At 45.0% G+C, this 22952-nt stretch overlaps 3 pseudogenes; 2 read left to right on the top strand and 1 right to left on the bottom strand.

Moving 5' to 3' along the window:
- The first annotated feature begins 3125 nt into the window (after positions 1–3125).
- Positions 3126–3243, top strand: LOC134971181 (5S ribosomal RNA; annotated as a pseudogene).
- A 3507-nt stretch (positions 3244–6750) lies between these two features.
- LOC134970450 (5S ribosomal RNA) lies at positions 6751–6869 on the bottom strand (annotated as a pseudogene).
- A 772-nt stretch (positions 6870–7641) lies between these two features.
- Positions 7642–7759, top strand: LOC134971183 (5S ribosomal RNA; annotated as a pseudogene).
- The last annotated feature ends 15193 nt before the right edge of the window (positions 7760–22952 follow it).

Below are 22952 nucleotides of genomic sequence, written 5' to 3'. Positions count from 1 at the left end.
CCGCTGCCGTCCCCTGTGAAGGGAACTAGACGCTATGCGTCTAGTTTCCCTTCGTGGAGAGTAACTTTGCTGAGCGGTGCGCGATGACGTCATCGCGCACCGCACAGCAAAGGTCCTCTCCACGAAGGGAACTAGACGCTATGCGTCTAGTTTCCCTTCGTGGAGAGGACCTTTTGCTGTGCGGTGCGCGATGACGTCATCGCGCATCGCTCAGCAATCAAGCGGCGCTAGAATGTACAGGGGGCGTAACTGACCACGCCCCCTGTATTAGGCCACGCCCCATTTCCTGCCCGGGGCGCTATGCGCCCTTGAACCGGCCCTGAACACGCTGCTGGTGGGGGTATGTGACGCTTAGGGCATTTGGGGCACATAGGGGAATATTGTCCAACAGTATCCCCATTTTTCCCCATTTTTTGATATGCTTATTTTAGTCTGACAGTGTTTGTTGTTTGTTTGTTTGTTTGTATGTTGTGTTTTGTTGCTGTTTTTTTTTTTTTTTTGGGGGGGGGGGGGTCAAATTACCGCCTTACCCCGGGTGACGAAAATCCTAGTTTCGGGCCTGGTCTCAGTAGTACCTATGTACCTTCCTAAGCTGCATGAATAATGTTATGTCCACTGAGAGAGAAACATTAGGGCATTAGGATACAAATGTATCCACTACAAGAGAGATAGCAGCTGTCAGTTCAAGGATTAAACTCTGGCGGTGTTAAACCTTTCAAATGTAACAAGTGATGGATACAATTAACCCAGTTTCATTGTAGCATCATTTTGGCTCATCTAGAGCTCTAATAGTTGCTGGCAGTAAGTAATCAGTAATCCCTTCTTAAGGTATTGCTATCTATCACATGCTTTCCTTCAGAGTTCCTATAAATCAATATGTGTTAGTAATTCATATACAGTAAGATCATTTTAGTTTCTCCGTATTGTAACAGGAGATAATGAGGGCTCGCCCCGTTCTGATCTAAGTGTAGGCTTATTAATGATTCATGCACTATTCATTTCTGTATTTGAATGAGCCATAAGAGTGTATATAGGATAGTAATTAGGCCTTACACCAATATAGTCTGATACTTTAATATATTTAGCACCCTGTAATTCACTGTTTTTTTAGGGGATGGTTTCAGAACCTCTGTGATTATATAGCATGTGCTGTAAATAGGTCTGTAATCACCATAAAATCATTATAAAAATGTGTCATGTCACTGATATCCTGACATGCTCAGCCCTTTAATTAATGATTTCTAATATGGACACATATACACATTAAATATCTAATAATATGCGTATCAAAGCTTTATTATACAGCCTTATAGACACAATTTCCGATTGACACAATTTACTACACACAGTATGTTTTTATATAAGTATTTGGGTATGTCATCAGCATCTGGTTCTACTACTTCCTATCAATAGTCCCCGCGACTTGCATGGGTTAAAGCACACTCGACTAGGATATATTTCATCCTTCCTAATCTAACATCCGTTAAGCACAATCCGGTGACTACCTAAAGTGCGCAGCTAGCCTGACGCACGCTTCGCTGTTTGCTTCATCAGAGACAGAAACAGATTGTTTCGTGGTTCACCCTTAAAAACCGGCGGTTGCCAGAATCCGCCAATAGGAGATTCCTGTCATAGTAAGATGTCCAGTAACATGATGCCACCTCACCTATTGACGCTCTGATCACATGATCAGCCTTCAGTTAGGCTTACTATGCCGTCATCTCAGGTTATCTCAATCGATAAAGCTAGATCGTTTTCACCGTTCAGATGTTTCAGGCAAGATCCTTCAAATACCTATTCGTAATACGGGACCTCTATCTTGATATTTACATATATTCTAATAGATACAGCTTGTCCGTTAGGCAGTGTGAATGGGATCCGGTCTGAAGATCGACAGTGCCTAGGTCGACAATGTTTAGGTCGACCACTATAGGTCGACAGTCACTAGGTTGACATGGATGGAAGGTCGACAGGGTTTCTAGGTCGACATGTGCTAGGTCGACAGGTCTAAAGTTCGACATGAGTTTTTCAAAAAAATTTTCTTTTTTTCAATTTTTTCATACTTAACGATCCACGTGGACTACGATTGGAACGGTAAAGTGTGCCAAGCCTATCTAGGTGAAACGTACGTCGAGAGACGTCCTTCGGTGACGTCATCGCGGCCACGCCCAGTCCGGAAGCGGGCGGCCGCGCTCATCACTGCTAGCGGGCGAACGCCGGGGGATTCCTGGACAACACTGACCGCACACATTGCGGCTGTGGTAACATACTTAACCACCAGGACTTGATTATTCACTCTCTCCCCCTAAACAAATTGCTCCTGCGGCACTATTGCATAGCAACAGAAGCACTGTTTGTAGTATAGGACTATTTACAGTCCATACCTCATTACCTCCCCACTCATGCCCCAATGGATATCAATCACAGTTATGCTATTTATCCCTTACACTAATGTATATCTATATCTGCATGTCTTGTATTATCAGCAGCATTTGAATGTAAATTATTTATTTATTATTTTCCAATGTTATGTCAGTCCTCAAGAGGATGAAATAAGGCTTAATGTATCTTTTGTGAGCCAGCCCTAAGCTCTAAACCTATATCTTTTTTCATTTATTAATGGGTTTCTGTTTCTATGGAGCAAGTAACAGTTTACATTTGTGTGTTCTAAAAAATTTTTTGTGAGCCAGCCTTGAGCTCTTTATCTACCCTGTGGGTCTCCCCCAGTAAGCAAGCAACCCTGCAATTGAAGAGGATATTTCAGCCATCTAATCGTATATATACTTTTTTAGTGATCACACTATATAACTTTTGTCAGTATATCTCCCACAATATCACACAGCGAGTCTGTGAATTTTTTTGGGGTGTGTTCCCCATGATTATTTAATCATTATATTAGATCTCCTATTTGGAGACTTACACAATCAACACCTCTGCTTTGCATTAATTCTTTCTTCCCCTCCTCCCCCCTTCCCCCTTCCCCCCCCCCCCCTCCCTTTTTCTGTCTATACTCCTTTACTCTTCACACACACTCCTTTCTGGAAATACCATTTCGGACCATTTCAGTCCTGATTTATGTAAAGTACAGTAAGCAGAGTGTGACCTCTCCTTCTCCTTTATGAAAGGCCCACGGCCATACTACCCTGAATATGCCCGATCTTGTCCGATCTCGGAAGCTAAGCAGGTATGGCCTGGTCAGTATTAGGAAGGGGAACCTCCTGAGAATACCAGGTGCAGTGGGCCTCTGTCCAAAATCCCCCCGCCCCCCTTCTCACTAAGGGTAGCCTCATTGCATTTCTTGCTCCATCCTTCTTACATTCCTCTGGAGCTCTATTCTGACAAAGCCTATATTGTTCCAACCTAGATATCCTTAAATTCAGGCATGCACAGTGATCTTTTGAATACCCTGGATCCTAAGAAACCATTTGGTATCCTTCACCATCCCTCTGATATTTTCACCTTTTTAATTATCTTATACCTCATTTGCTAAAAAGGTTAAATAAGATTTACACTAACAGATAACACCACACACGAGTCCCAATTTTTGTCCAAAAGTCTTTTTATTCAAGGTTTAATTAAAGGTTAAGTTTTAATATTATATATACTATTTCTATCATAACAAATGAGTGCTCCCAAAAAAGATTTTTTTGTCTTTTTCTCTTGCTTTTTTCAATTGTAGTATAACCTACAAAATTCCTGGGAGCACCGCCAATCATTAGCAGTTTAAGATTTTACGTCACTTGATAACTGTATGCATATTGGTATTTTCATTGTAATATTTAATGTGGTACTCTAAGAAAATTGTTTGACTAGTGCGGCTCCACACACAACATTTATCCAACTAGGAGTGGCACTGCAGTGTCAGACAGGATGGCACTTCAAAAAAATTGTCCCCAAACAGCACATGATGCAAAGAAAAAAAGAGGCGCACCAAGGTCGCTGTGTGACTAAGCTAAGCAACACAAGTGGCCGACACAAACACCTGGCCCATCTAGGAGTGGCACTGCAGTGTCAGACTGGATGGCACTTCAAAAAAATAGTCCCCAAACAGCACATGATGCAAAGAAAAATGAAAGAAAAAAGAGGTGCAAGATGGAATTGTCCTTGCTCCCTCCCACCCACCCTTATGTTGTATAAACAGGACATGCACACTTTAACGAACCCATCATTTCAGCGACAGGGTCTGCCACACGACTGTGACTGAAATGACTGGTTGGTTTGGGCCCCCACCAAAAAAGAAGCAATCAATCTCTCTTTGCACAAACTGGCTCTACAGAGGCAAGATGTCCACCTCATCATCATCTTCTGATTCCTCACCCCTTTCACTGTGTACATCCCCCTCCTCACAGATTATTAATTCGTCCACACTGGAATCCACCATCTCAGATCCCTGTGTACTTTCTGGAGGCAATTGCTGGTAAATGTCTCCACGGAGGAATTGATTATAATTCATTTTGATGAACATCATCTTCTCCACATTTTCTGGAAGTAACCTCGTACGCCGATTGCTGACAAGGTGAGCGGCTGCACTAAACACTCTTTCGGAGTACACACTGGAGGGAGGGCAACTTAGGTAGAATAAAGCCAGTTTGTGCAAGGGCCTGCAAATTACCTCTTTTTCCTGCCAGTATGCATACGGACTGTCTGACGTGCCTACTTGGATGCGGTCACTCATATAATACTCCACCATTCTTTCAATGGTGACAGAATCATATGCAGTGACAGTAGACGACATGTCAGTAATCGTTGGCAGGTCCTTCAGTCCGGACCAGATGTCAGCACTCACTTCAGACTGCTCTGCATCACCGCCAGCGGGTGGGCTCGGAATTCTTAGCCTTTTCCTCGCAGCCCCAGTTGCGGGAGAATGTGAAGGAGGAGCTGTTGACGGGTCACGTTCCGCTTGACTTGACAATTTTCTCACCAGCAGGTCTTTGAACCTCTGCAGACTTGTGTCTGCTGGAAAGAGAGATTCAACGTAGGTTTTTTAATCTAGGATCGAGCACGGTGGCCAAAATGTAGTGCTCTGATTTCAACAGATTGACCACCCGTGAATCCTGGTTAAGCGAATTAACTGCTCCATCCACAAGTCCCACATGCCTAGCGGAATCGCTCTGTTTTAGCTCCTCCTTCAATGTCTCCAGCTTCTTCTGCAAAAGCCTGATGAGGGGAATGACCTGACTCAGGCTGGCAGTGTCTGAACTGACTTCACGTGTGGCAAGTTCAAAGTGTTGCAGAACCTTGCACAACGTTGAAATCATTCTCCACTGCGCTTGAGTCAGGTGCATTCCCCCTCCTTTGCCTATATCGTGGGCAGATGTATAGGCTTGAATGGCCTTTTGCTGCTCCTCCATCCTCTGAAGCATATAGAGGGTTGAATTCCACCTCGTTACCACCTCTTGCTTCAGATGATGGCAGGGCAGGTTCAGGACTGTTTGCTGGTGCTCCAGTCTTCGGCACGGGGTGGCTGAATGCCGAAAGTGGCCCGCAATTCTTCGGGCCACTGACAGCATCTCTTGCACGCCCCTGTCGTTTTTTAAATAATTCTGCACCACCAAATTCAATGTATGTGCAAAACATGGGACGTGCTGGAATTTGCCCAGATGTAATGCACACACAATATTGGTGGCGCTGTCCGATGTCACAAATCCCCAGGAGAGTCCAACTGGGGTAAGCCATTCTGCGATGATGTTCCTCAGTTTCCGTAAGAGGTTGTCAGCTGTGTGCCTCTTATGGAAAGCGGTGATACAAAGCGTAGCCTGCCTTTGAACGAGTTGGCGTTTGCGAGATGCTGCTACTGGTGCCGCCGCTGCTGTTCTTGCTGCGGGAGGCAATACATCTACCCAGTGGGCTGTCACAGTCATATAGTCCTGAGTCTGCCCTGCTCCACTTGTCCACATGTCCGTGGTTAAGTGGACATTGGGTACAACTGCATTTTTTAGGACACTGGTGACTCTTTTACTGACGTCTGTGTACATTTTCGGTATCGCAAGGAAAAGAAAAAAGAAAGACTCTGTGTTGGGGCACACTTTGAAATATGTAATGAATTTATTAAGACTTAACTTTTAATTCAATAAAGTATAAAATAAAGGAGAACATTTGATACAAAAAAAAATGTTCAAAATACACAAAATATACATATAGTAGTAAATTCAATAATAAATAGAATAAACATACGTTTTGGTTGTATATAGTATACAAATGGAAAAAAAGAATTCCACACAGGGAGAAAAAAGAATAATATGCTGTTTTAAATCAAACTTGATTAACAGAGTCACTAACGAGAATCAGGTTAAACTGATAGAGAGTTAGGAGCACCTGTGGTGAAAAATATATATTAAGAACAATTATATGCCTGAGCTGATCAGAAAATGAGGGGTACCAATCAAAAATATACAAATATAGTCACAATGGTGATAATTATGGATAGGTACTGGATTATTAATCTAATAAACCAGGATGACAGGCACAAAAGAGTAAAATTTATAATTGAAAAGTCAATTAACAAATGTTAATCCCCTGTTAGGGACTTTGTTTGCTATAGAGAAGATCCTAAAGGGAAAAGACGTTTGAGAGAATTGGATACCAAGACGGTATTCATAGCCAAACATAAATTGCCAAAGGAAATGTCATGAGGTTAAATAAAATTATAGATAGAGTAAAGAATATTGATAACTAACCCAAATGTGGATATAGGAATAGGAAGTTCAGAAGTTGCTCTAACACTTCTACTGTTTGTGGTCGAAGGTTCCTTTTTTACTGCACCTGATATTCCCAAATGGTCACCCAATAGGGTACTAATCAGGCTTACCAACGCTTAGCTTCCAAGATCGGAAGAGGTTGGGCGTTTCCGCTGAAATATGGCAGTAATTGAAACACTATGAACAAGCCACCCTGGTGAAATGGTCCGTCTGTGCATAGTGATGCTGAACTCTCCATAGTTCAGATCACTCCTTGGTATCCCCTGGTATTGTATGTGCTCATTAGGTACTTTTTACTATTATGTTATTTAACGTGATATAGATACATTATAAATATCTTGCTTCACTCAGTTTGCCAATTTTGATCCTAAACCTTTTTTGCCTTAAACTACCCTCTTTCTCTCCTTAGAAATGCTTTCATTAGCATTTTTTTCCAGCATAACTGGACATCTTACTACCTGTTCTCAATTTTTTTCCATATGTTATTTTGCACTTTATCTACTAGCACTTCATTAAGGGCTACTCTAATACCCAGATACCTCCTAATTATTATGAGGCAGCCCAACTGAGTTCCTTTTGTCTATTAAAAAGGAAAAGGAAAGATTTCCCAGGTACAATAGTCCTCTGACCTAACTCAGTAGCCTGCTATACCCCTTGTGATTTCACAACTATACCTACAACCCCCTTTTCTTTTCAATAGGTGAGCCTAACCTACCTCTCTCATCCACTGTCCGCTATAATTTTATAAGACAGTGGACATCAGAAGGTGGGGTCCCCTCCCTATTCTTTATCTACTTCACCTACTCCTCAGTACCCTCTCATCCAGATGCGAGACCACTCTCTGCAATGCTTGCAGCAACAGAGAATCTGCGCTAGTAACTGGACAGCAGAAGTACCCTTGTTGCTCCTCCATTACACCCTCTCATTTGTGTCATAGTGTTTCAATTACTGCCATATTTCAGCGGAAACTCCAACCTCATCCGATCTTGGAAGCTAAGCGTTGGTAAGCCTGATTAGTACCCTATTGGGTGACCATTTGGGAATATCAGGTGCAGTAAAAAAAGGAACCTTCGACCACAAACAGTAGAAGTGTTAGAGCAACTTCTGAACTTCCTATTCCTATATCCACATTTGGGTTAGTTATCAATATTCTTTACTCTATCTATAATTTTATTTAATCTCATGACATTTCCTTTGGCAATTTATGTTTGGCTATGAATACCGTCTTGGTATCCAATTCTCTCAAACATCTTTTCCCTTTAGGATCTTCTCTATAGCAAACAAAGTCCCTACCAGGGGATTAACATTTGTTAATTGACTTTTCAATTATAAATTTTACTCTTTTGTGCCTGTCATCCTGGTTTATTAGATTAATAATCCAGTACCTATCCATAATTATCACCATTGTGACTATATTTGTATATTTTTGATTGGTACCCCTCATTTTCTGATCAGCTCAGGCATATAATTGTTCTTAATATATATTTTTCACCACAGGTGCTCCTAACTCTCTATCAGTTTAACCTGATTCTCGTTAGTGACTCTGTTAATCAAGTTTGATTTTAAACAGCATATTATTCTTTTTTCTCCCTGTGTGGAATTCTTTTTTTCCATTTGTATACTATATACAACCAAAACGTATGTTTATTCTATTTATTATTATATTTACTACTATATGTATATTTTGTACATTTTTTTTGTATCAAATTTTCTCCTTTATTTTATACTTTAATTACTTGAATTAAAAGCTAAGTCTTAATAAATTCATTACATATTTCAAAGTGTGCCCCAACACAGAGTCTTTCTTTATTCTTTTCCTTGCACTACTATTACTGACTCTGGGAGCACCACCAACCACTAATAATTTTGAGATACCTTCACTAAGGATCATTTAGCTCAGTATTGTTGGTTTTTTGAACAGTTTTCTACAATCTCTGTACAAATCTATGTTCATTACTTTAATAATTTTCCTGTACGGAACCAAACCAAATCCCTCTGTATACATTTTCGGTATCGCCTGCCTAGAGAAATGGAACCTAGATGGTATTTGGTACCGGGGACACAGTACCTCAATCAAGTCTCTAGTTGCCTGTGAATTAACGGTGGATACCGGACACACGTTTCTCACCACCCAGGCTGACAAGACCTGAGTTATCCGCTTTGCAGCAGGATGACTGCTGTGATATTTCATCTTCCTCGCAAAGGACTGTTGGACAGTCAATTGCTTACTGGAAGTAGTACAAGTGGTCTTCCGACTTCCCCTCTGGGATGACGATCGACTCCCAGCAGCAACAACAGCAGCGCCAGCAGCAGTAGGCGTAACACTCAAGGATGCATCGGAGGAATCCCAGGCAGGAGAGGACTCGTCAGACTTGCCAGTGACATGGCCTGCAGGACTATTGGCTTTCCTGTGTAAGGTGGAAATTGACACTGAGGGAGTTGGTGGTGTGGTTTGCAGGAGCTTAGTTACAAGAGGAAGGGATTTAGTGGTCAGTGGACTACTTCCACTGTCATCCAAAGCTTTTGAACTTGTCACTGACTTCTGATGAATGCGGTCCAGGTGACGTATAAGGGAGGATGTTCCTAGGTGGTTAACATCCTTATTAGAGATGAGCGGGTTCGGTTCCTCGGAATCCGAACCCGCCCGAACTTCAGCTTTTTTTACACGGATCCGAGCGACTCGGATCTTCCCGCCTTGCTCGGTTAACCCGAGCGCGCCCGAACGTCATCATGACGCTGTCGGATTCTCGCGAGGCTCGGATTCTATCACGAGACTCGGATTCTATATAAGGAGCCGCGCGGCAAAGCCATTTTACACGTGCATTGAGATTGATAGTGAGAGGACGTGGCTGGCGTCCTCTCCGTTTAGAGAAGAAATAGATAGGAGAGTGAGAGTGAGACAGTGACACTTCATTTACTGGAGCTTAGGAGGAGTACTCAGACAGAGAGTGCAGAATTTTGCTGATAGTATTAGTTAGTTATACTAGTGACAGAGTGAGACAGTGACACTTCATTTACTGGAGCTTAGGAGGAGTACTCAGACAGAGAGTGCAGAATTTTGCTGATAGTATTAGTTAGTTAAACTAGTGACTGACCAGTGACCACCAGTGCAGTTTTATATTATTTAATATAATCCGTTCTCTGCCTGAAAAAACGATACACAGTGACTCAGTCACATACCATATCTGTGCTCAGCCCAGTGTGCTGCTGATTCATCTATGTATAATATCTGACTGTGCTCACACAGCTTAATTGTGGGGGAGACTGGGGAGCAGTTAGGTTATAGCAGGAGCCAGGAGTACATATTAAAAAATTAAACAGTGCACACTTTTTTTCTGCAGGAGTGCCACTGCCAGTGTGACTGACCAGTGACCTGACCACCAGTATATAGTATACTATATTGTATTGTGAATGTCTGCCTGTAAAAGTTAAACACACGTCGTGTGACTTGTGTGGTGTTTTTTTATTCTATAAAATAAAAAACTCATTCTGCTGACAGACAGTGTCCAGCAGGTCCGTCATTATATAATATATACCTGTCCGGCTGCAGTAGTGATATATATATATTTTTTATATCATTATTTATCATCCAGTCGCAGCAGACACAGTACGGTAGTTCACGGCTGTAGCTACCTCTGTGTCGGCACTCGGCAGTCCATCCATAATTGTATACCACCTACCCGTGTTTTTTTTTTCTTTCTTCTTTATACGTACTACATCTCATTATCATCCAGTCTATATTAGCAGCAGACACAGTACAGTACGGTAGTCCACGGCTGTACCTACCTCTGTGTCGGCACTCGGCAGTCCGTCCATAATTGTATACCACCTACCCGTGGTTTTTTTTTTCTTTCTTCTTTATACATACTACATCTCATTATCAACCAGTCTATATTAGCAGCAGACACAGTACGGTAGTCCACGGCTGTAGCTACCTCTGTGTCGGCACTCGGCAGTCCATCCATAATTGTATACCACCTACCCGTGGTTTTTTTTTCTTTCTTCTTTATACATACTACATCTCATTATCATCCAGTCTATATTAGCAGCAGACACAGTACAGTACGGTAGTCCACGGCTGTAGCTACCTCTGTGTCGGCACTCGGCAGTCCATCCATAATTGTATACCACCTACCCGTGGTTTTTTTTTTCTTTCTTCTTTATACATACTACATACTACATCTCATTATCAACCAGTCTATATTAGCAGCAGACACAGTACGGTAGTCCACGGCTGTAGCTACCTCTGTGTCGGCACTCGGCAGTCCATCCATAATTGTATACTAGTATCCATCCATCTCCATTGTTTACCTGAGGTGCCTTTTAGTTGTGCCTATTAAAATATGGAGAACAAAAATGTTGAGGTTCCAAAATTAGGGAAAGATCAAGATCCACTTCCACCTCGTGCTGAAGCTGCTGCCACTAGTCATGGCCGAGACGATGAAATGCCAGCAACGTCGTCTGCCAAGGCCGATGCCCAATGTCATAGTACAGAGCATGTCAAATCCAAAACACCAAATATCAGTAAAAAAAGGACTCCAAAACCTAAAATAAAATTGTCGGAGGAGAAGCGTAAACTTGCCAATATGCCATTTACCACACGGAGTGGCAAGGAACGGCTGAGGCCCTGGCCTATGTTCATGGCTAGTGGTTCAGCTTCACATGAGGATGGAAGCACTCAGCCTCTCGCTAGAAAACTGAAAAGACTCAAGCTGGCAAAAGCACCGCAAAGAACTGTGCGTTCTTCGAAATCCCAAATCCACAAGGAGAGTCCAATTGTGTCGGTTGCGATGCCTGACCTTCCCAACACTGGACGTGAAGAGCATGCGCCTTCCACCATTTGCACGCCCCCTGCAAGTGCTGGAAGGAGCACCCGCAGTCCAGTTCCTGATAGTCAGATTGAAGATGAAGATGTTGAAGTACACCAGGATGAGGAGGATATGGGTGTTGCTGGCGCTGGGGAGGAAATTGACCAGGAGGATTCTGATGGTGAGGTGGTTTGTTTAAGTCAGGCACCCGGGGAGACACCTGTTGTCCGTGGGAGGAATATGGCCGTTGACATGCCTGGTGAAAATACCCAAAAAATCAGCTCTTCAGTGTGGAGGTATTTCAACAGAAAAGCGGACAACAGGTGTCAAGCCGTGTGTTGCCTTTGTCAAGCTGCAATAAGTAGGGGTAAGGACGTTAACCACCTCGGAACATCCTCCCTTATACGTCACCTGCAGCGCATTCATAATAAGTCAGTGACAAGTTCAAAAACTTTGGGCGACAGCGGAAGCAGTCCACTGACCAGTAAATCCCTTCCTCTTGTAACCAAGCTCACGCAAACCACCCCACCAACTCCCTCAGTGTCAATTTCCTCCTTCCCCATGAATGCCAATAGTCCTGCAGGCCATGTCACTGGCAATTCTGATGAGTCCTCTCCTGCCTGGGATTCCTCCGATGCATCCTTGCGTGTAACGCCTACTGCTGTTGTTGCTGCTGGGAGTCGATGGTCATCCCAGAGGGGAAGTCGTAAGCCCACTTGTACTACTTCCAGTAAGCAATTGACTGTCCAACAGTCCTTTGCGAGGAAGATGAAATATCACAGCAGTCATCCTGCTGCAAAGCGGATAACTGAGGCCTTGACAACTATGTTGGTGTTAGACGTGCGTCCGGTATCCGCCGTTAGTTCACAGGGAACTAGACAATTTATTGAGGCAGTGTGCCCCCGTTACCAAATACCATCTAGGTTCCACTTCTCTAGGCAGGCGATACCGAGAATGTACACGGACGTCAGAAAAAGACTCACCAGTGTCCTAAAAAATGCAGTTGTACCCAATGTCCACTTAACCACGGACATGTGGACAAGTGGAGCAGGGCAGGGTCAGGACTATATGACTGTGACAGCCCACTGGGTAGATGTATGGACTCCCGCCGCAAGAACAGCAGCGGCGGCACCAGTAGCAGCATCTCGCAAACGCCAACTCTTTCCTAGGCAGGCTACGCTTTGTATCACCGCTTTCCAGAATACGCACACAGCTGAAAACCTCTTACGGCAACTGAGGAAGATCATCGCGGAATGGCTTACCCCAATTGGACTCTCCTGTGGATTTGTGGCATCGGACAACGCCAGCAATATTGTGTGTGCATTAAATATGGGCAAATTCCAGCACGTCCCATGTTTTGCACATACCTTGAATTTGGTGGTGCAGAATTTTTTTAAAAACGACAGGGGCGTGCAAGAGATGCTGTCGGTGGCCAGAAGAATTGCGGGACACTTTCGGCGTACAGGCACCACGTACAGAAGACTGGAGCACCACCAAAAACTACTGAACCTGCCCTGCCATCATCTGAAGCAAGAAGTGGTAACGAGGTGGAATTCAACCCTCTATATGCTTCAGAGGTTGGAGGAGCAGCAAAAGGCCATTCAAGCCTATACAATTGAGCACGATATAGGAGGTGGAATGCACCTGTCTCAAGCGCAGTGGAGAATGATTTCAACGTTGTGCAAGGTTCTGATGCCCTTTTAACTTGCCACACGTGAAGTCAGTTCAGACACTGCCAGCCTGAGTCAGGTCATTCCCCTCATCAGGCTTTTGCAGAAGAAGCTGGAGACATTGAAGGAGGAGCTAACACGGAGCGATTCCGCTAGGCATGTGGGACTTGTGGATGGAGCCCTTAATTCGCTTAACAAGGATTCACGGGTGGTCAATCTGTTGAAATCAGAGCACTACATTTTGGCCACCGTGCTCGATCCTAGATTTAAAGCCTACCTTGGATCTCTCTTTTCGGCAGACACAAGTCTGCTGGGGTTGAAAGACCTGCTGGTGAGAAAATTATCAAGTCAAGCGGAACGCGACCTGTCAACATCTCCTCCTTCACATTCTCCCGCAATTGGGGGTGCGAGGAAAAGGCTCAGAATTCCGAGCCCACCCGCTGGCGGTGATGCAGGGCAGTCTGGAGCGACTGCTGATGCTGACATCTGGTCCGGACTGAAGGACCTGACAACGATTACGGACATGTCGTCTACTGTCACTGCATATGATTCTCTCACCATTGAAAGAATGGTGGAGGATTATATGAGTGACCGCATCCAAGTAGGCACGTCACACAGTCCGTACTTATACTGGCAGGAAAAAGAGGCAATTTGGAGACCCTTGCACAAACTGGCTTTATTCTACCTAAGTTGCCCTCCCACAAGTGTGTACTCCGAAAGAGTGTTTAGTGCCGCCGCTCACCTTGTCAGCAATCGGCGTACGAGGTTACATCCAGAAAATGTGGAGAAGATGATGTTCATTAAAATGAATTATAATCAATTCCTCCGTGGAGACATTGACCAGCAGCAATTGCCTCCACAAAGTACACAGGGAGCTGAGATGGTGGATTCCAGTGGGGACGAATTGATAATCTGTGAGGAGGGGGGTGTACACGGTGATATATCGGAGGATGATGATGAGGTGGACATCTTGCCTCTGTAGAGCCAGTTTGTGCAAGGAGAGATTAATTGCTTCTTTTTTGGTGGGGGTCCAAACCAACCCGTCATTTCAGTCACAGTCGTGTGGCAGACCCTGTCACTGAAATGATGGGTTGGTTAAAGTGTGCATGTCCAGTTTATACAACATAAGGGTGGGTGGGAGGGCCCAAGGACAATTCCATCTTGCACCTCTTTTTTCTTTAATTTTTCTTTGCGTCATGTGCTGTTTGGGGAGGGTTTTTTGGAAGGGACATCCTGCGTGACACTGCAGTGCCACTCCTAGATGGGCCCGGTGTTTGTGTCGGCCACTAGGGTCGCTTATCTTACTCACACAGCTACCTCATTGCGCCTCTTTTTTTCTTTGCGTCATGTGCTGTTTGGGGAGGGTTTTTTGGAAGGGACATCCTGCGTGACACTGCAGTGCCACTCCTAGATGGGCCCGGTGTTTGTGTCGGCCACTAGGGTCGCTTATCTTACTCACACAGTCAGCTACCTCATTGCGCCTCTTTTTTTCTTTGCGTCATGTGCTGTTTGGGGAGGGTTTTTTGGACGGGCCATCCTGCGTGACACTGCAGTGCCACTCCTAGATGGGCCCGGTGTTTGTGTCGGCCACTAGGGTCGCTTATCTTACTCACACAGTCAGCTACCTCATTGCGCCTCTTTTTTTCTTTGCGTCATGTGCTGTTTGGGGAGGGTTTTTTGGAAGGGACATCCTGCGTGACACTGCAGTGCCACTCCTAGATGGGCCCGGTGTTTGTGTCGGCCACTAGGGTCGCTTATCTTACTCACACAGTCAGCTACCTCATTGCGCCTCTTTTTTTCTTTGCGTCATGTGCTGTTTGGGGAGGGTTTTTTGGAAGGGCCATCCTGCGTGACACTGCAGTGCCACTCCTAGATGGGCCCGGTGTTTGTGTCGGCCACTAGGGTCGCTTATCTTACTCACACAGTCAGCTACCTCATTGCGCCTCTTTTTTTCTTTGCGTCATGTGCTGTTTGGGGAGGGTTTTTTGGAAGGGCCATCCTGCGTGACACTGCAGTGCCACTCCTAGATGGGCCCGGTGTTTGTGTCGGCCACTAGGGTCGCTTATCTTACTCACACAGTCAGCTACCTCATTGCGCCTCTTTTTTTCTTTGCGTCATGTGCTGTTTGGGGAGGGTTTTTTGGAAGGGCCATCCTGCGTGACACTGCAGTGCCACTCCTAGATGGGCCCGGTGTTTGTGTCGGCCACTAGGGTCGCTTATCTTACTCACACAGTCAGCTACCTCATTGCGCCTCTTTTTTTCTTTGCGTCATGTGCTTTTTGGGTAGGGTTTTTTGGAAGGGCCATCCTGCGTGACACTGCAGTGCCACTCCTAGATGGGCCCGGTGTTTGTGTCGGCCACTAGGGTCGCTTATCTTACTCACACAGTCAGCTACCTCATTGCGCCTCTTTTTTTCTTTGCGTCATGTGCTGTTTGGGGAGGGTTTTTTGGAAGGGCCATCCTGCGTGACACTGCAGTGCCACTCCTAGATGGGCCCGGTGTTTGTGTCGGCCACTAGGGTCGCTTATCTTACTCACACAGTCAGCTACCTCATTGCGCCTCTTTTTTTCTTTGCGTCATGTGCTTTTTGGGGAGGGTTTTTTGGAAGGGCCATCCTGCGTGACACTGCAGTGACACTCCTAGATGGGCCCGGTGTTTGTGTCGGCCACTAGGGTCGCTTATCTTACTCACACAGTCAGCTACCTCATTGCGCCTCTTTTTTTCTTTGCGTCATGTGCTGTTTGGGGAGGGTTTTTTGGAAGGGCCATCCTGCGTGACACTGCAGTGCCACTCCTAGATGGGCCCGGTGTTTGTGTCGGCCACTAGGGTCGCTTATCTTACTCACACAGTCAGCTACCTCATTGCGCCTCTTTTTTTCTTTGCGTCATGTGCTGTTTGGGGAGGGTTTTTTGGAAGGGCCATCCTGCGTGACACTGCAGTGCCACTCCTAGATGGGCCCGGTGTTTGTGTCGGCCACTAGGGTCGCTTATCTTACTCACACAGTCAGCTACCTCATTGCGCCTCTTTTTTTCTTTGCGTCATGTGCTATTTGGGGAGGGTTTTTTGGAAGGGCCATCCTGCGTGACACTGCAGTGCCACTCCTAGATGGGCCCGGTGTTTGTGTCGGCCACTAGGGTCGCTTATCTTACTCACACAGCGACCTCGGTGCAAATTTTAGGACTAAAAATAATATTGTGAGGTGTGAGGTATTCAGAATAGACTGAAAATGAGTGTAAATTATGGTTTTTGAGGTTAATAATACTTTGGGATCAAAATGACCCCCAAATTCTATGATTTAAGCTGTTTTTTAGGGTTTTTTGAAAAAAACACCCGAATCCAAAACACACCCGAATCCGACAAAAAAAATTCGGTGAGGTTTTGCCAAAACGCGGTCGAACCCAAAACACGGCCGCGGAACCGAACCCAAAACCAAAACACAAAACCCGAAAAATTTCCGGCGCTCATCTCTAGTCCTTACCCCTACTTATTACAGCTTGACAAAGGCAACACACGGCTTGACACCTATTGTCCGCATTTGTGTTGAAATAATTCCACACCGAAGAGGTGATTTTTTTTGTAATTTGACCAGGCATGTCAATGGCCATATTCCTCCCACGGACAACAGGTGTCTCCCCGGGTGCCTGACTTAAACAAACCACCTCACCATCAGAATCCTCCTTGTCAATTTCCTCCCCAGCGCCAGCAACACCCATATCCTCATCCTGGTGTACTTCAACAGTGACATCTTCAATTTGACTATCGGGAACTGGACTGCGGGTGCTCCTTCCAGCACTTGCAGGGGGCGTGCAAATGGTGGAAGGCGCAAGCTCTTCCCGTCCAGTGTTGGGAAGGTCAGGCATCGCAACCGACACAATTGGACTCTCCTTGAAGATTTGTGATTTAGAAGAACGCACAGTTCTTTGCTGTGCTTTTGCCAGCTTAAGTCTTTTCATTATTCTAGCGAGAGGATGAGTGCTTCCATCCTCATGTGAATCTGAACCACTAGCCATGAACATAGGCCAGGGCCTCAGCCGTTCCTTGCCACTCCGTGTCGTAAATGGCATATTGGCAAGTTTACGCTTCTCATCAGACGCTTTCAATTTTGAATTTTGGGTCATTTTACTGAACTTTTGTTTTTTGGATTTTACATGCTCTCTACTATGACTTTGGGCATCGGCCTTGGCAGACGACGTTGATGGCATTTCATCGTCTCGGCCATGACTAGTGGCAGCAGCTTCAGCACGAGGTGGAAGTGGATCTTGATCTTTCCCTATTTTAACCTCCACATTTTTGTTCTCCATTTTTTAATGTGTGGAATTATATGCCAGTATCAATAGCAATGGCCTACTACTATATATACTGCGCACAACTGAAATGCCCCACAGGTATGGATGGATAGTATACTTGACGACACAGAGGTAGGTAGAGCAGTGGCCTTCCGTACCGTACCGTACTGCTATATATACTGGTGGTCACTGTCAGCAAACTGCAAAACTAAAATGCACCACAGGTATAGAATCTAGATGGATAGTATACTTGATGACACAGAGGTAGGTAGAGCAGTGGCCTTCCGTACCGTACTGCTATATATACTGGTGGTCACTGTCAGCAAACTGCAAAACGAAAATGCACCACAGGTATAGAATCTAGATGGATAGTATACTTGACGACACAGAGGTAGGTAGAGCAGTGGCCTTCCGTACCGTACTGCTATATATACTGGTGGTCACTGTAAGCAAACTGCAAAACTAAAATGCACCACAGGTATAGAATCTAGATGGATAGTATACTTGACGACACAGAGGTAGGTATAGCAGTGGCCTTCCGTACCGTACTGCTATATATACTGGTGGTCACTGTCAGCAAACTGCAAAACTAAAATTCACCACAGGTATAGAATCTAGATGGATAGTATACTTGACGACACAGAGGTAGGTAGAGCAGTGGCCTTCCGTACCGTACTACTATATATACTGGTGGTCACTGTCAGCAAACTGCAAAACTAAAATGCACCACAGGTATAGAATCTAGATGGATAGTATACTTGACGACACAGAGGTAGGTAGAGCAGTGGCCTTCCGTACCGTACTGCTATATATACTGATGGTCACTGTCAGCAAACTGCAAAATTAAATGCACCACAGGTATAGAATCTAGATGGATAGTATACTTGATGACACAGAGGTAGGTAGAGCAGTATCTTTCCCTACCGTACTGCTATATATACTGGTGGTCACTGTCAGCAAACTGCAAAACTAAAATGCACCACAGGTATAGAATCTAGATGGATAGTATACTTGACAACACAGAGGTAGGTAGAGCAGTGGCCTTCCGTGCCGTACTGCTATATATACTGGTGGTCACTGTCAGCAAACTGCAAAACTAAAAAGCACCACAGGTATAGAATCTAGATGGATAGTATACTTGACGACACAGAGGTAGGTAGAGCAGTGGCCTTCCGTGCCGTACTGCTATATATACTGGTGGTCACTGTCAGCAAACTGCAAAACTAAAATGCACCACAGGTATAGAATCTAGATGGATAGTATACTTGACGACACAGAGGTAGGTAGAGCAGTGGCCTTCCGTACCGTACTGCTATATATACTGGTGGTCACTGTCAGCAAACTGCAAAACTAAAATGCACCACAGGTATAGAATCTAGATGGATAGTATACTTGACGACACAGAGGTAGGTAGAGCAGTGGCCTTCCGTACCGTACTGCTATATATACTGGTGGTCACTGTCAGCAAACTGCAAAACTAAAATGCACCACAGGTATAGAATCTAGATGGATAGTATACTTGACAACACAGAGGTAGGTAGAGCAGTGGCCTTCCGTGCCGTACTACTATATATACTGATGGTCACTGTCAGCAAACTGCAAAACTAAAATGCACCACAGGTATAGAATCTAGATGGGGATCCGGTCTGAAGATCGACAGTGTCTAGGTCGACAATGTTTAGGTTGACCACTATAGGTCGACAGTCACTAGGTCGACATGGATGGAAGGTCGACAGGGTTTCTAGGTCGACATGTGCTAGGTCGACAGGTCTAAAGGTCGACATGAGTTTTTCAAAAAAATTTTATTTTTTATACTTAACGATCCACGTGGACTACGATTGGAACGGTAAAGTGTGCCGAGCGAAGCGGTAGCGGAGCGAAGGCACCATGCTCGAAGCATGGCGAGCGAAGCGAGCCATGCGAGGGGACGCGGTGCACTAATTTGGGATCCCGGTCACTTTACGAAGAAAACGACACAAAAAAAAATCCTCATGTCGACCTTTACACCTGTCGACCTAGCACATGTCGACCTAGAAACCCTATCGACCTTCCATCCATGTCGACCTAGTGACTGTCGACCTATAGTGGTCGACCTAAACATTGTCGACCTAGATACTGTCGATAAAACGAACCACACCCTCTAGATGGATAGTATACTTGACGACACAGAGGTAGGTAGAGCAGTTTCCTTCCGTGCCGTACTGCTATATATACTGGTGGTCACTGTCAGCAAACTGCAAAACTAAAATGCACCACAGGTATAGAATCTAGATGGATAGTATACTTGACGACACAGAGGTAGGAAGAGCAGTGGCCTTCCGTACCGTACTGCTATATACACTAGTGGTCACTGTCAGCAAACTGCAAAACTAAAATGCACCACAGGTATAGAATCTAGATGGATAGTATATTTGACGACACAGAGGTAGGTAGAGCAGTGGCCTTCCGTACCGTACTGCTATATATACTGGTGGTCACTGTCAGCAAACTGCAAAACTAAAATGCACCACAGGTATAGAATCTAGATGGATAGTATACTTGACGACACAGAGGTAGGTGGCCTTCCGTACCGTACTGCTATATATACTGGTGGTCACTGTCAGCAAACTGCAAAACTAAAATGCACCACAGGAATAGAATCTAGATGGATAGTATACTTGACGACACAGAGGTAGGTAGAGCAGTGGCCTTCCGTACCGTACTGCTATATATACTGGTGGTCACTGTCAGCAAACTGCAAAACTAAAATGCACCACAGGTATAGAATCTAGATGGATAGTATACTTGACGACACAGAGGTAGGTATAGCAGTGGCCTTCCGTACCGTACTTCTATATATACTGGTGGTCACTGTCAGCAAACTGCAAAACTAAAATGCACCACAGGTATAGAATCTAGATGGATAGTATACTTGACGACACAGAGGTAGGTATAGCAGTGGCCTTCCGTACCGTACTGCTATATATACTGGTGGTCACTGTCAGCAACCTGCAAAACTAAAATGCACCACAGGTATAGAATCTAGATGGATAGTATACTTGACGACACAGAGGTAGGTAGAGCAGTGGCCTTCCGTACCGTACTGCTATATATACTGGTGGTCACTGTCAGCAAACTGCAAAACTAAAATGCACCACAGGTATAGAATCTAGATGGATAGTATACTTGACGACACAGAGGTAGGTAGAGCAGTGGCCTTCCGTACCGTACTGCTATATATACTGGTGGTCACTGTCAGCAAACTGCAAAACTAAAATGCACCACAGGTATAGAATCTAGATGGATAGTATACTTGACAACACAGAGGTAGGTAGAGCAGTGGCCTTCCGTGCCGTACTACTATATATACTGGTGGTCACTGTCAGCAAACTGCAAAACTAAAATGCACCACAGGTATAGAATCTAGATGGATAGTATACTTGACGACACAGAGGTAGGTAGAGCAGTGGCCTTCTGTACCGTACTGATATATATACTGGTGGTCACTGTCAGCAAACTGCAAAACTAAAATGCACCACAGGTATAGAGTCTAGATGGATAGTATACTTGACGACACAGAGGTAGGTAGAGCAGTGGCCTTCCATACCGTACTGCTATATATAATGATGGTCACTGTCAGCAAACTGCAAAACTAAAATGCACCACAGGTATAGAACCTAGATGGATAGTATACTTGACGACACAGAGGTAGGTAGAGCAGTTTCCTTCCGTACCGTACTGCTATATATACTGGTGGTCACTGTCAGCAAACTGCAAAACTAAAATTCACCACAGGTATAGAATCTAGATGGATAGTATACTTGACGACACAGAGGTAGGTAGAGCAGTGGCCTTCCGTACCGTACTGCTATATATACTGGTGGTCACTGTCAGCAAACTGCAAAACTAAAATGCACCACAGGTATAGAATCTAGATGGATAGTATACTTGACGACACAGAGGTAGGTATAGCAGTGGCCTTCCGTACCGTACTGCTATATATACTGGTGGTCACTGTCAGCAACCTGCAAAACTAAAATGCACCACAGGTATAGAATCTAGATGGATAGTATACTTGACGACACAGAGGTAGGTAGAGCAGTGGCCTTCCGTACCGTACTGCTATATATACTGGTGGTCACTGTCAGCAAACTGCAAAACTAAAATGCACCACAGGTATAGAATCTAGATGGATAGTATACTTGACGACACAGAGGTAGGTAGAGCAGTGGCCTTCCGTACCGTACTGCTATATATACTGGTGGTCACTGTCAGCAAACTGCAAAACTAAAATGCACCACAGGTATAGAATCTAGATGGATAGTATACTTGACAACACAGAGGTAGGTAGAGCAGTGGCCTTCCGTGCCGTACTACTATATATACTGGTGGTCACTGTCAGCAAACTGCAAAACTAAAATGCACCACAGGTATAGAACCTAGATGGATAGTATACTTGACGACACAGAGGTAGGTAGAGCAGTGGCCTTCTGTACCGTACTGATATATATACTGGTGGTCACTGTCAGCAAACTGCAAAACTAAAATGCACCACAGGTATAGAATCTAGATGGATAGTATACTTGACGACACAGAGGTAGGTAGAGCAGTGGCCGTCCGTACCGTTCTGCTATATATACTGGTGGTCACTGTCAGCAAACTGCAAAACTAAAATGCACCACAGGTATAGAATCTAGACCGATGGTATACTTGATGACACAGAGGTAGGTAGAGCAGTGGCCTTCCGTACCGTACTGCTATATATACTGGTGGTCACTGTCAGCAAACTGCAAAACTAAAATGCACCACAGGTATAGAATCTAGATGGATAGTATACTTGACTACACAGAGGTAGGTAGAGCAGTTTCCTTCCGTACCGTACTGCTATATATACTGGTGGTCACTGTCAGCAAAATTCTGCACTGTACTCCTTCTATATAATACTGCTGGTCCCCAGTCCCCACAATAAAGCAGTGTGAGCACAGATATATGCAGCACACTGAGCACAGATATGGAGCATTTTTCAGGCAGAGAACGGACAAAACTGGTGGACACTGATCAGAAAAACTCTGCACTGTACTCCTCCTATATAATACAGCTGCTCCCCAGTCCCCACAATTAAGCAATAAGCACAAATATTTGCAGCAACATTAATAAACGGAGAGGACGCCAGCCACGTCCTCTCCCTAACATTTCCAATGCACGAGTGAAAATGGCGGCGACGCGCGCAGAGCCGGTGCTAACCGCTCAGCAAAGGGATGCAGTGCAGAGAGGCGCCAAACTGAAGAGGCGCTTAGCCTCTCCCTGCTCTGCATCCCTGCTGCTGCCAGCTGCCGCTGCGCCTGTCACACTGGATGACAGGTAGCGGCACTGGCAGCTTGCAGCGCGGCTCCCTCCCTCCCCCTCCTCCTCCCCAGAGAGTGCGGCCAGTGCCGGCCCGACCCATACGAGAGTTGGTAGAGAGAGTTTCAGGTTCAGGGAGAGCGGGTGCTACGGGGCCCATGCTGCCTC

Source organism: Pseudophryne corroboree, chromosome 11, assembly GCF_028390025.1.
Source record: "Pseudophryne corroboree isolate aPseCor3 chromosome 11, aPseCor3.hap2, whole genome shotgun sequence".
Classification (NCBI taxonomy): Eukaryota; Metazoa; Chordata; class Amphibia; order Anura; family Myobatrachidae; genus Pseudophryne; species Pseudophryne corroboree.
This window is presented reverse-complemented; position numbering and strand designations above follow the sequence as displayed.